The sequence below is a fragment of the Astatotilapia calliptera genome, chromosome 5 (assembly GCF_900246225.1).
Source record: "Astatotilapia calliptera chromosome 5, fAstCal1.2, whole genome shotgun sequence".
NCBI classification, from domain to species: domain Eukaryota; kingdom Metazoa; phylum Chordata; class Actinopteri; order Cichliformes; family Cichlidae; genus Astatotilapia; species Astatotilapia calliptera.
In genome coordinates, this window is record NC_039306.1 from 33,742,837 (window position 1) to 33,756,711 (window position 13,875).

A 13,875-nucleotide genomic window follows, 5' to 3' on the forward strand; every position below is an offset into this window, starting at 1 on the left:
TATTTGAAAAGGGATGATCTACAATATAAACAGAAATCTTGCCATTTGATGAATTATACCAGAGTTAGCTTAAAGCTAATTGGCATGTGCAGTCCCTTGGCAGGTTACATGCAAAGATCACAAAAATGTCACTGTGAGACAAATGAGGACACACACACAGCATTGCACATTGCTATGTGCTTTATTGTGTATACGATTAGGCACTTTCTTTCTGAGCAGCTTTCCAGCTGCTACACCGCTCTCCCCTCCAGTGCCGGCAACATCCTTTAAAGGGGAGACACATTCGATGATGGAGGTCAGGTGTGTGAGTCAGCCTCCCCTGACACCACACCCTGAACACACTGCTCCACACCTCCCCTGCAGCTGAGCCACAAGCCACACCCCGCCGAAGTTATTCACACAACAAAAAATGAACTAGTGCAAACATCCGTCAAATAGATCAAAACCATAAAATTATTGGACAAATAAGAAATGAAGTCTGTGTCCTCATCATAGATTTTTTTCTGTTTCTCATTTTTTCTGTCCAAATTGTAAAACAATAAGAAATAAACAAAAAAAATCTACATTATATGAATTTAAAGTGCACAATACATAAATATGTGACTGGGCATCAGTGTATTATTGCAATAAAGACAGATTAAACAAAGAGAACAAACAGTGAAAACTCAGTGCAAGGCAGCAGCAAAGAACTCTAAAGGGATTTATTTTAATTCTGTAACAGGGTAATTAATCTGCTGCGGAGAGTTCAGTAGTTCATTGTTTTTTTCTTGTCCACCCTCAGGGTTCATTCCAGAAAAACGCAGCTGAACTTTCACCTCTAACATCTTTTTCACCATGTGCTACAAAGTACTTTTAAAAGACTCTCCAGCTGGTCCCGCAACATCTGACAAGCCTCCTTTTGGAAAGTCTGACCTTACTCAATATAGCTTGTACATGTGCAAGGCTCTGAGGCTGTCAGCATGTGAATACCCATCACTGACGCAGACAGTCCTCATCATGCTTGACCTCAGCTGCACTTCTTTACCAATGGGAGCCGCTCAAAATATACTAGCATAATGTGGCAATACTTTACCTCAAATTACTCTAATCCAAGATACTGGAGATATACATTTAAAATCAACAGGTAATTACATCAATGGTGATAATAATTCCCTTTTTACAACCTACTAATTGTGTTTAAAGATGTAACAAGACGTGTTTAAACTGGTTTACTGCCAAGATTGCAGCTTTGCAATAAACCAGTAAACTGTAGAGTCTGGACTATGGAGAGTCGCAAAATATGACCTTACAGTCACTCAGAGACTTTTTCTTCATCAGCTTGCTGTCTTGCAGAGAATATGAGAGATTTTGAGCTAGGTATGTCATTTCCACCTTTATTTGTCAAGTTTTGCATCAAGGTAAATAGGGACCAACAGAAGCAATCTTTGCATTAACATTAGAATTCAAGTCTGTTAAATGTACATCAAAGCAGTGGTAGATGTACACTTAAACACAAAAAGTACTCAAACTAACAAACTCTAAAAATGAAATCTAAAAAAGCATTAACAGCACAATATTTCCATGAAGTGTTAAAAAAGGAGTTGGTGAACAATCAAAGGGGATTAGGTAACTCAATTGCTGGAATCTGAAGGGTACAGTGGTCCCTCGCTATAACGCGGTTCACCTTTCGCGGCCTCGCTGTTTCGCAGATTTTTTTGGGTGCAATTTTGCATGCCTTTTATTTCGTACAGCGCATTGTGTTCTGTGTCCTGATTGGCTGTAGACCATTGTCAATCAATCTTGTGCTATGTCTCCTGTGCAGTACAGAATGCATTCAGATTGTCAAATTTACGTAAATCTTCAATCGCTAGCAGTGTGACTCTGAAGTGCTGTACTGTATGTTTGTAAGTTTTCTCCCCAACAAACAAAACAATGTCAACGAAACCGCGGGTGCCTTTGGTTTCATTCTATGATACTGGACTTATTTTTCTACGAAGGTTTGAAATTTGAGAGCATTTAAACAAGAGAGAAAAGTGTGAAAATGTTCGTGCCTGTCTGAGAAAAGTGCATAAATTGTATAGTGAGGGGTTTTACAGCCTTAAGACATCTATAATAATTGTAAAAAAATATCGTGGGTTATTTTTGGAACGTAACTGACGCGATAAACAAGGGACCACTGTACAAGATAAGAGGTGACTAATGCAAAAGTTCTACATAAACTTGAATGGACTGACTTCTTTGTGAAATATTAGTTTCATTACCTGTGTAGTTATCCAATTGAGTCCTTAAATATTCACTGTGGCAAAAATGATCTTAATCATCCTAAAATGTCACTGTCTGAAACTGTGTATAAAAGATGGATGTGACCACCATGACGCCACCCAGTGGTTAGCGAGGGTTCATGATGAGCAAGTGGTTACTTACTCATGAGCCAACAACGTCTCAGCAATGATGTAGATCTGTTTTATCCTCCTTTTCGGAATGTGTTTTTCCTTACTTTTTGTTAAGCCACTTAAATCTGACCTGTGAAACATTCAGGAGGAAGAACCTGAGAGATGAATCTACTGTTCAATGAAGCGTCATCAAAAATGGCCTAATTAAAATGTAGCAGTTTTTTCCCAAATTTTAAACACAGTCTATGATCAGACAGCATGGAAAGAAACAACTTTTCTGTACGTAAACTCATTGTTGCGTAAAACCCTTAATAACTACTCCTGCACAACAGGTTATATTTTAATGTTACTGCTCTCATTAATCACCACGGTGTTAAACACACAACACAGTGACCAGCCACAGCTGCTCTTTACATAACACGATCTATCTGAAATGTCTACAAATGGAATGTGATAGCAGTCGAGTCACCACTGCCAGAATGACTTCAATGTTGCCTAGAGGGGAAGGGGCGTTACTAAATTTGTACATTCACAACAGAGAATGAGAGATCAGAAGAAAAAAGAGGAGAAGAATCGTAGGGTTAGGGTTAGATCCCCACTGGGAAAAGGGTTGTCTTCTGAATCACTGTGATAGTGTCAAACTGAATTAAAATCAGTGTAGCCACAGTTGGATTATGAATGAACATTTGTTTGATTTAGCCTGAGTAATATAACTTCTGTATAGAAAGGATGGGCGTGGTTGTGTGGCTTTTAATTGTATTATTTCTAATGGCCAGCAGGGAGCGACTCCTCTGTTTGCAAAATGTTCTGCTTCCTTTATCTTTGACTGCAGTAAACACTTTCTCGATGAGTTTCTGGGGTCATTTAATAGTTTCTTCTATTCACAGTCTTTGATTAAGTTTTATAACATGGACCAGACCTACCGGATGTGTCATGGTCTTCAAGTCCTCCTAAGCTGCCTCACTCTTTTCTATCTTTTCTCTTCTCTTTATTGCACGATCTCTCGTTCTCCCTGTCTATCTGAATGTTGGTGTCAGTGTGTGTGCTAGCCACACGCTGTGTTTCAGGGGTGGGTCCTACTCTGGTTTCCCACCCTCAGAATCTGCGCACCTGGAACTAACAAATTCACCTGTTGGTTATTACCTGAGTCTTCTACTTAATAGGAAGGAAGACCTTCAGCTGATGCCTGATCATTTTTTGGGACCAAGTTAGTGATGGTGCCTCCTTACCTGCCTGTTGCTTTATTTTTGCTCTGTGACTTTGTCTAACCTTCTGTTCTCCTCTGTGCAGAAAACCTGGAAGTGGAAACTGAGTGAGTTACCAAGAGAGAGATTCCTGAGAGAGGTTTATTCTGTGCATGTGTTTGTGGGAGCCCAGGCTAAGCTAACCTTGAATCTTTAATTACTGTAAATAAACATGCTGAACTCTTCTCCCGAGTCCAACCTGCACCTCTAGTCAAGAAAACATAGTATGATAATGTCTCAGTAGCTCTTCCATGGTAGCTGGAGCCTGGCTATGTAGAGCTTTGTGAATTGATGATAGAATTTTAAAGTGGATGCTGAATTTCACTGGAAGCCAGTAAAGTGAAGAAAGAATGTGAGTGTTGTGCGCCTGCCTTCTAGCTCTTGTTAGCAGCCTACCTGCTGCATTCTCAACCAAGTGAAGTCAGGCTAAGGAAGACAGAGATGCACGTAACGCAATAGTTACAATAATCACAGCAGGAGAGAATCCAAGTGCACACTGAAAGTTCCAAATTATTGAATGACAGTAAATGTTTAATTTTTGCAATACTTCTGCAAGACTGGATAAACTTAGATTCAAACTTCAGATCGAGTCAATTCAATTTTATTTGTACAGCGCCAAATCACAACAACAGTCATCTCAAGGCATTTTATATTGTAAGGTAGACCCTACAATAATACATAAAAACCCAACAATCATATGACCCCCTATGAGCAAGCACTTTGGCGACAGTGGGAAGGAAAAACAGGAAAAAACCTCCAGCAGAACCAGGCTCGGGGAGGGGCGCGACCGGTTGGGGAGAGAGAAGAAAGACAGGATAAAAGACATCATGGTCAAAGATGATACCGTGGTTTTGCTTTAAAGGGGGCCGATATAATGACCGGCCTCCTTAGAGAAGCTGTCAGGGTCAAACACAAGAACCCGAGTTATCCCAGGGTTGAGATGGAGGAAATATGGGGACATCCAATTCTTAATAGAAATGGAGAGGCTTTTGAGGTTGTTTTGAGGCTGCTGGGCTTAACAGAAAAATTTAAAATAATTATGATGAAACCCATTTGAGAACATTACTGTGCCAGTGATGCGAAAACAGTTCTATAATCCATTAATAAGAAAAAGGTTGCTGAAAAACTGCAATGGAAAATTCACCTTTGTCTAAGTGCATAAAAATATTAGTAATTTTCAGTAAAGTGGACTCAATGAGCGATGGCAGTTTGAAATAAACGGCAGTTTGGAAGTAGGCCTGTAATTCTAAAAGGACAGAACTCTAGGAAGAAGTTGTTTTAAGCAGAGGAAGACATGAGCTCTTTGACCCCTAAACTGGGCGAGTGGCTCCAGCAGATCCCAGGAACAACATCTGAGATCTCTGTCCAGAAGAGCACAGTCTCAGGCCTCTGGTAGAGGACCTGAGATTGAGGCAAAGACTGTTGCTAGGTGAAATTAGAACTCTTTGGGCCCTAGCTAATTGCTTCATTTGCCCATAGTTTGCATGGAAGATGCTGACTTGTTTGCCACGCTCGCTAATTAACCACTAAGCAGCATTTAAAAAATGAAGACATGAGGCAAACAAAAAAGTAAAATCTGTGCCCTGCACACATAACTTTTTATGCTCATCAGCCATTCTGTGAGATCTTGTGTTTTATTACCAATTATTATAGAAATGTTCGATTACAGGTGAGCATTTAGAGGAACATCCTGAAACTTTCCTCCAAGGGAACAAGTAGACCCAAAGCAAAACTTCCCCACAGCATGACAGATTGACAAACTCCCCTCACTGTGGCGGTCAGTGTTTCATTTTGTTCCTTAAAGAGTTGGAGTCACGCACACAGACACTTTATGTGCAGTACATAGAAACAAGGATACTGTGCATGTTCAGATTTACACACAAATATGCACTGTTATATGCATTCTTTCACACACAGAAACACACACACATGCTTTCATAGATGTCGCCACGCTAGTGTGTGCGCCCTGTCAACACCACAGGCTGGCTCTGGGGGAGGAGGGGGAGGGCTGAGAGGCAGAGGCTCGTGTTTTCCCGAGTGGTAATTGGCAGTCGCCATACCAACGAGGGAGGGCCAAAGTCAGAGATTGGTGGGGGAGGAGTTGCAGGCTGATTAAAAAGCCCTCCTCAGCAGCAGTTTCTCCTCTCCTGAGCTGTCTCCACTGTATTTCTGTGTCTTTATTTAGTCCTTCCTGTTATCTGGCCAGTGAAGCGACGCTTTGCGTGGAGGACGGAAGGGAGGGTGGAAGGGTGAGCTGTCAGAAGGACTGGTGGACAGGTTGGTCAGTTTCTTTACCCTGCCAAGTCATCTGTCCATCACTGTGGCAGAGCTGCCTACATCCTGTGGATTTATCTCTGTTTAAGACTGTGAGTGACACCTGGGAAGGCGAGAAGAAACCTGAGAGACAGGAGGCAGGAGGCTGCTCAAATCCCCTCCTCACCTCGCCTCTCACTCCCTCCATCTATCCATCCATCCATCCTCTGTGTGTGTGTAGATGACCTCTGCTCTTCTGTAAGTAAGTAGCTCTGCTGCAGCAACATCCACTCACAATGTTTATTAAAGGCGAACAGACTTCATAGCACCGATCAGGGGTTCAGGGAAAGCATACTTACATTTCTTTTCTTTTTTCTTTAGAAATCCTCCTTACCTCACTGAATATCTCATTCAGTAGCTGTAATTTGCCACATAAGTTGCCAGTTTCGGTTTGACGCTTTGTCTGGTGCAAATACAAGGTCAGACTTAGAGACTGTTTACACATAATAAAAGCTGCTATTACATAACATGCTCTAAGTACAACAGGTACTGATATGAGGAAACATTTTTCTTAAAGTTGTACGTCTGCACAATAACTGTAGCTGCTACAAAAATAACATCTGAAATCCCTGCCTACTCCCACCTCTCCCCTCAAGGTCTCTTCTCTGTGATCAGCTTCATGCATTAGTACTCACATGTAACCTGACACAGTGATAGCTGTGATGTAATAAGGACCCCTCACCCCAATTTACAGAGATCCATCTACAAACACTGTACACACTGCACTGTTTGCCCATAAGGGCCTGCAGGTGTAATTGTGTGTCTGATGTGTGTGTATGTGTGTGCAGACCAGCTTCTCTTTTCCACTTCATTGTCACACGTTGTTGAATCATGCAGAGTTAAGTCTGCAGCGTTGCTGCTATGGCATCACGAAAATAACTGACTGTAACATTTTAGTGAGAAGTTTTACATCTGCTTAAGTGTTGCATACTGAGCACGCTAAGAATGTGAAGTCATTATTAAATAGTTTAAAGTCTTCGCAGGCATCAAATAGCTTCGACTTTAATTCAGTTTCATTTTTCTGCAACTGCATTTAGTGACATACAGTTGGCAAATGTTTAGTTTGGCAATAACTGATCTCCCCTTATTCTGGACAGCAACTATAAGCTGGCCTGGCATGTTTGACAGGCTTTGATTATATCAAAATAGCAAAGTAGTGTCTGCAGGACTTAAAGTTACTCCAACGTTACCATTAGCTTGCTGCCTACTGTGGTACCTTAGTGCTGTGTGGATATTAGCTGCCATTATGGGTAACCTTAAAAAGCCACTCAGGACCAAAATATGCTGAACACAGAGCTGCAAGCAAGTGTGAAAACACAACCAAAAGTGAATCTTTGAACTTGTTGCTAAGCCATCCAGGTCATTATAATCCTAAGTGGTTGAGTTAAAGGCAACGGGACTCCTTTTTAGGTGCATGAAGATATTTCATCTCTTTGAGACATTTTGGTTACACAACTTGCCTCATTCCCCCATTTACACAAACACTTTTTCCTCTTGCCAAAATATATTTGGCATGCAGACTGGAGCAACCAGGGATGGAACCACCAACCTTCCGATTAGCAGATGACCTTAGCTTTTGAGCAAGAGGTAGCCAGGGGTGCTTAATAAAGTGACTGGTGAACATAAATATGTAGCCATAGACAATGTTCCCTCCAAGCTGCGCGCGTGCGCAATTGCGCACTGCTGGCACGGTCTCTGCGCACAGAAAATCTGTGTTGCGCACAAAAAAAAAATCCGCACAAAAAAAAAATTATCCAACCTGAATTGAAATGAAAATTAAAACTTTAACAATTCTGTTTTGCAGTGTTAGTCAGTAAGTGACTGGCTGCTCCAGTATGGGATCAGAATGATGCCACCTTATCCCATAGTCCTGCCAATAATGCGATTCACATTCGTATATACGCAGCTAATCAACGTCGTTGACAGGCTATGACAGCGTCCTTATGTGCCGACACCGGTGTTTTAGCGAGCAAAGCGGCGTGGCTGATGTGGAGTGAAGCCACGTTAATGACAACGTGTACAACCATTGGAGATGTGAGCAGGACAGACAGAACAATTGACAGAAAAAGTGTGGACTTTATACCAGTTTTTAAATTGTGTTGATTGGCCACGTAAAACCAGAGTTATGATAAAAATATTTGCAATGTTTGTTTTTCTTCCTGAATATTGTCGTTGTTTATATTTACTGCGGGAAGAAACGGTAAAAACTGCGTTTTATAAGGAAAACGCTCGAAAGCACTCCGCCTGTGAGCAAAAACCAAACCAAAAAACTCCACCCTTTCCTATTGGTGGAAAAATGTACTATGTGGACCAATCAAAAAATGATATGGCAACATCCCACTTAGTTGTTTAGGAAGGGGGGACGTTTTAGGAGTGACGGCGGTGTTTTGAGATGTGAGAGATTTGCGACGTTTAGCACAAATCTTGTGTAGTTAGTGTGTAGTGTAGTCAATAGCAGAGGTGGGACCAAGTCATTGTTTTGCAAGTCTCAAGTAAGTCTCAAGTCTTTATCCTCAAGTCTCAAGTCAAGTCTCAAGTAATGTCAGGCAAGTCAGAGTCGAGTCTCAAGTCACTGGTGTAAAAGTCCGAGTCAAGTCACAAGTCTGAAACTTTGAATTTCAAGTCCTTTCGAGTCATTCAAAAAAACGAAAAAAAGCATGTTGCAGTTATATGCTAAATGTAAATATTAGACCATGTAATTTTTAAATCTGTGTTTTTCTCAACACATGACAAAATAGTGAACTTAGAAAATATACACAAATTGTGAAATTGCACCTCTTTAAAATGCAGCTCAATTAAACCTAGCTCCGAGAATAATTTTCACCGACAGTTCTGAGATAAGCTGCATGTTATTCTTGGATGCGCTTGTAGGACCGGCTTTAAAATCGCATGACAAAAATATCATACACATTAAAAAAAACTGCATCACCAACGTAGCCTGGACAACATTTGCTAGTTAGATGAAGTCAGCTATCTCATCGTAGCATATTTATATGCATATTTATAATCATACGGTTCTTGGAGTGAGTGCATACACTCATGAAGTTTAGTAACTTCAGGTCACTGCAACAAGCCCAGGTACAGTTTACCGACGGATGGGTACAGGACCTTGAAATGCACCGTGTAGAACGAAAGACCATCGTACGTATCATAAGTTTACCAGTCTCACAAACTGTCGTCATAAATACACATTCCTTAACCGTTTATTAATAGGACCTTTGAGCTCAACGATAATTAATTAGTAGTGGAAATAATTTCTGGTAGCATCACAGAAATGTAGCAGTGACAATAATACTGTATGCTGTAATCGTACTGGGCAATTAGTGATACAAAAAAACCCGTTTTATCCTGTGAATAAAAGTATATGTTTTTGTCAATGTACCATAATAACAGAAGCGAAACGCAATATTGTGTCAGGACAATTCACTATTTATGCACAATAAATAAAGGAGCATAGCGCGACCATTTCTGTTCAGTGCCAGACTTGCTTGTAACCTATATCACCAATTATGTTATGAAAATGACGTATTAACTACTAAAAAACACTGACCTTTGTGTAAATGCTTGGAGCAGACTAACCTGTGAGCTGGAGTGTTCTGGGACGTTATATTTGGTCTTTGAATGGCTGCAATCCAGGCCATCCGTCGCGTCTTTGTTACTTCGGAAACATGGCTCGAACAATTTCTCTTCAACGACGTAATCCGATAACAACCGATCTCTTTACCCGTCGGCTTCCCGTGGCTGTCATGCGACCGGCTATTGCAGTTAATAATACAACAGCTTCTTGACATTTTTGTGTTTCTTTTTATCGCTGTATAACTGATTTCAATTGAAAGTCTGTGTGCGCTAGTACCTCTTGCCACGAGTTCCCAGAATCCTTTGCGGTTCTACCCGTGAATGACGTCACATTTTCAATCTCTATATAATATGCGTGTTAAATTTTATATTTGGGGTAAAATATCAAGTCTTTTCAAGTAAACAGGTTCAAGTCCAATTCAAGTCCCAAGTCATTGGTGTAAAAGTCCAAGTCAAGTCACAAGTCTTAGAACATTTTTTCAAGTCAAGTCTAAAGTCATAAAATTAATGACTCGAGTCTGACTCGAGTCCAAGTCATGTGACTCGAGTCCACACCTCTGGTCAATAGTTTTGTTGTGTGTGTCAGAACAATGAGGCGACTGCTGAATGTTACAGGTGTTACAGCAGTGATACATCTGCTGTTGTCAGGCCTGCAGGTATCAGGCTGTTGTTCTCCTTTATCTCATAGTGGACAGAAATTATTTTTTGGCACAAATGATCTGTGTGGCATCAAATTTGATGCAGAACAGCTGATTGTTCTGTAAATAGTTTGAAATGTTTATTTAAAAACGCCTTGGCTGCATTTAAAAAATAGCTGCAAGAAACTTTGTTGTTTGCATAACTCAGTTACTTTTTTAAAGAAGTAACTAAATAATTAATTGCCCAACATTGGTCATTATATTCTGTATTTTGTAGACAGAGTTACAGGACTCTCTCCCAGACCACAGACTCAGACTCATAATACAAGTCAGAGCAAATAATAATAATAATAATAGTAATAAAGTTGTGTTTTCAAAATTGGAGTTCAAGTTATTTTTACTTCCAATAGTGTTAACATACTATACACGTCATGAACAAGATTTTTTAACATTTTCATTGTAAGTGGGCTAAAGCAGTTAATTAAAAGTAGTCTAACAGAAATGTAAATGCTGTAATTTGATGATTTTAATAAACATGTAACTTGGATGGATTCGATGCTGGCGTGACCACAGTGCACACGTCTGCTGTTGCTCACAGTGGTCCACGGGATTGTTCAGCGAGTTTGTGTGTTCGCTCAGACACATGAAAAATTAGAGGGAACATTGGCCATAGACACATTGTAGCTTTTTGCAGGGTTTTTTAGTGTAAAATAGATTATCAGGTTACAATTTGAATGTTAACTGGCTATCTGGCTAGCTAGTAGTTCTAAAACTCCCATTAGCAGTTTCCAGCTTACCTGGCAAACATGCTTATTTTTGTATTTGTTAACTGCATATGTGTCAAGCAAAAATGAATTGCAAGAGTAGCAGCAGTGGCTCAGAGGGGTCTGAACGGGATGTGAAGGCTCACCTGTCTGCATGCAAGACAGCAGCTTGGATGTGAATAAAGTGACGTTGCATAAACAGTCACTTTCTTTCTAGTTTTCAAGTGTTTAACACTGAATTTGTCCCATCGCTCCAGGATTAATCCAACAGACCAAACACAAGATTTGATCCTGCTTTTTTGTATTCTGTTAGTCTTTGTCAGCCTCATGACAGCTTCCCGTTTCAGATGACATTATCACATGCGTCACGTGGTTGTGGGTTTTTTTAAAGTAACACTTTGCCACACAGAGAGGTTTGTATAATTTGGAAATCATCATCATGTGTGCAGCTGAGGCACAATAGTAATATTTACATAAGCAGCTTATTATTGAGTTCCTAATTACAGAGCTCTAGGCCCACTCAGCCATGATAATGTGAAGATAGACCTTATCGTATTCAACAATAGCCATGGCACCAGCTCTGAGATGAACAAACACACGCAAACATTTGGTCAAACACACCAAATGGAAGATGGCTTGCCTGTCACACAGCACCAGGCCTCTCTCGCAACTAATGTGATGAAACATTAAAAGATTAAATGCTCCAGCAAGCCAGAATCTTTTGTGCAAATATTTCCACCGTGTCCGTCACCTGAGACTCCATTTGTCTTTACTGTGTCTGCATTATTACAAAGGCTGTATTTCATTCGTGTAACCTGTTTAAACAGGACGTGGCACTTCACCACTTTGTTTCTTTGTTTTCCATGAGACGTACAAAAAGTTATGTTTACTCGCTGTTCTCATAAATCATTTGTCAGTCTTTAATAGTACATTTGTAATCATAAACTAGCAGAACTGCCTGACATCCTTACCACAAATGTGCATCATATTGCAAGTGGCTTCGCATGAATGCTGGGCTGCTGGTGGGACCTTTAAATACAATCTTCTATAAATCATGTTCACATTTTATAAAGTGTTATAATGTTCCAATATGTGGACAAACTGAAAACTGTCAGTAAATTGCATGTAGCAGTCAACTGAATTCTGTTTTCTTATTATGCATAATCCAAGCTATGGTGGCCTCAGCTGGCTGACTAAAGCATACTTGTCCTACAGCAATCAAAAACATTAAATTAAATTAACTCATAGCTTTCATTTAAGTGATAACAGACTCCAAGGAATGAGAAATTAGGTGAAAAATGGATATGTCTTCATATTTTGCACTGTCACTGTGCAGAGCCATATGTTACTGGTTAAAAGGGCTGAACTAGTGCTGCACGATTATTGCCAAAATGATTATCTTAATTATTTTTTATTAATATTAAGATGATAAACATTTGTCAAGATTATGCAATGGGTTCAGTGACAAAAACGTTTTTATTCCACATAACACTGGTTTCACATCCATGTTTGGGTGTCATTCATGGTAATGTATACATTGTTGCATCACATAAAACTGATGACACTGATTCACCTAAATTCAGTTTTATCTTTTAGAAGAAAAGTGTAAAAATATAATTAGAAGAACTGCATCAAAAACAGGGAATTGTTTTCACTTTTAGATTCTGTTCCATTCCTGTTGGTCGCATTGGAAAGCTGGCCCTCTCTGAGCCTGGTCCTTCCAGAGGTTACTTCCTGTTAAAAAGGAGCTTTTCCTTCCCACAGTCGCCAAATGCAGAGTGCCATCTGGTGGTTGGAGCGTTCTCTATATTATTGTTGGCCCTTTGCCTTTCAGTAAAAGCTGCCTCGACGCAAATGTTGTTGTGAAATGGCACCACATTGAATTATTTTAAACATCTATGTAGGCAAACAAGGTATGTCTTCACCTGACCTAGGTGGATCTATTAGAAGCTCAATGTAAAGTCTTTCACTCTGTTGACTGTGCCCGCATTATGGATGTGACTAAAACCCATATCAAAGCACTCAACAGCTGTATGACTGCTGTACGTTGACCATTTTCCTGAAGCGTGTTCCTCACTGTGTTTAATGGACAGATGTCTTTGGCCAAAACAAATCTGACTGCTTGGTGATTTCATTGTGTCTTAGTGAGCTGGATGGATTGTAAAACCAGCTGCACAGGCTCATCTTTATATAAGCCTGAGCTGATGTTGTAACATTCACATTAGTTACCTTACATTGTTTTTCTTTGCTTTCATGCAGTAATTATACTGCAGCCTGTGGTGGCTTTCCAGGCAGCTGAATAAATCAGTTGTGTTGCTCTAGACCGCTCTGCATATGATTTGTTCTTGATCACTTGTGCTCAGTCCAAATTATTTCCAAACAACAGATGATGGTCCTCTTCGAGGGACAAACTCTTCACCGTCTGCCGTTTGATTTTTGTTTAACATAGTGTTACTCTTCCAGACTAGTACAGGAAACTTCAAGGTGCACAATACACGATGATTGGTTTTGTTTTGTTCTATTGGTGAAGCAGCCATTTTCAATACTGCTTAGGTGGTAGAGTGCACGGTCAAGTCAATCAGGTCGGTGAATCAAACCCTGGCTTTTATAGTCCATGTGTCAAAGTAACCTTAGGCAAGATACTGGACCCCCAAGTTGCCCCTGATGCATCTATCAGTGTGTGTGTGTGTGTGTGTGTGTGTGTGTGTGTGTGTGTGTGTGTGTGTGTGTGTGTGTGTGTGTGTGAGAGAGAGAGAGAGAGAGTGTGGATGTTAGATAAAAGCACTGCATGACTGCATTTGTGAGCATTATAACACACAGTCAATATATGAAATGGTCAAATTTCACAAGCATTCGCAGACAGTCAGATTCTGTCATGTGCACAGGCAGTAACCACGTACTGCAGCATGTGCAGCTCTGGCTGCTGCTGCTGCTGCCAAGGTCACACTAATTTTTTCTTTTTAAAGCC

At 40.3% G+C, this 13,875-nt stretch overlaps 1 protein-coding gene across 3 annotated transcripts in view; it reads left to right on the plus strand.

The window, feature by feature from the left end:
- The first annotated feature begins 5,744 nt into the window (after positions 1-5,744).
- cdk18 (cyclin dependent kinase 18) overlaps positions 5,745-13,875 on the plus strand; it is a 69,645-nt gene continuing 61,514 nt past the window's right edge. Inside the window, exons 1-2 of one of the 3 annotated variants that reach the window (XM_026169019.1) lie at positions 5,745-5,893; positions 5,980-6,131. The gene's annotated coding sequence lies outside the window, so the exon portion shown is untranslated. Of the gene's footprint in view, positions 6,132-13,875 lie in introns of all 3 variants that reach the window. The other 2 variants (XM_026169018.1, XM_026169020.1) reach the window with 2 other exon arrangements.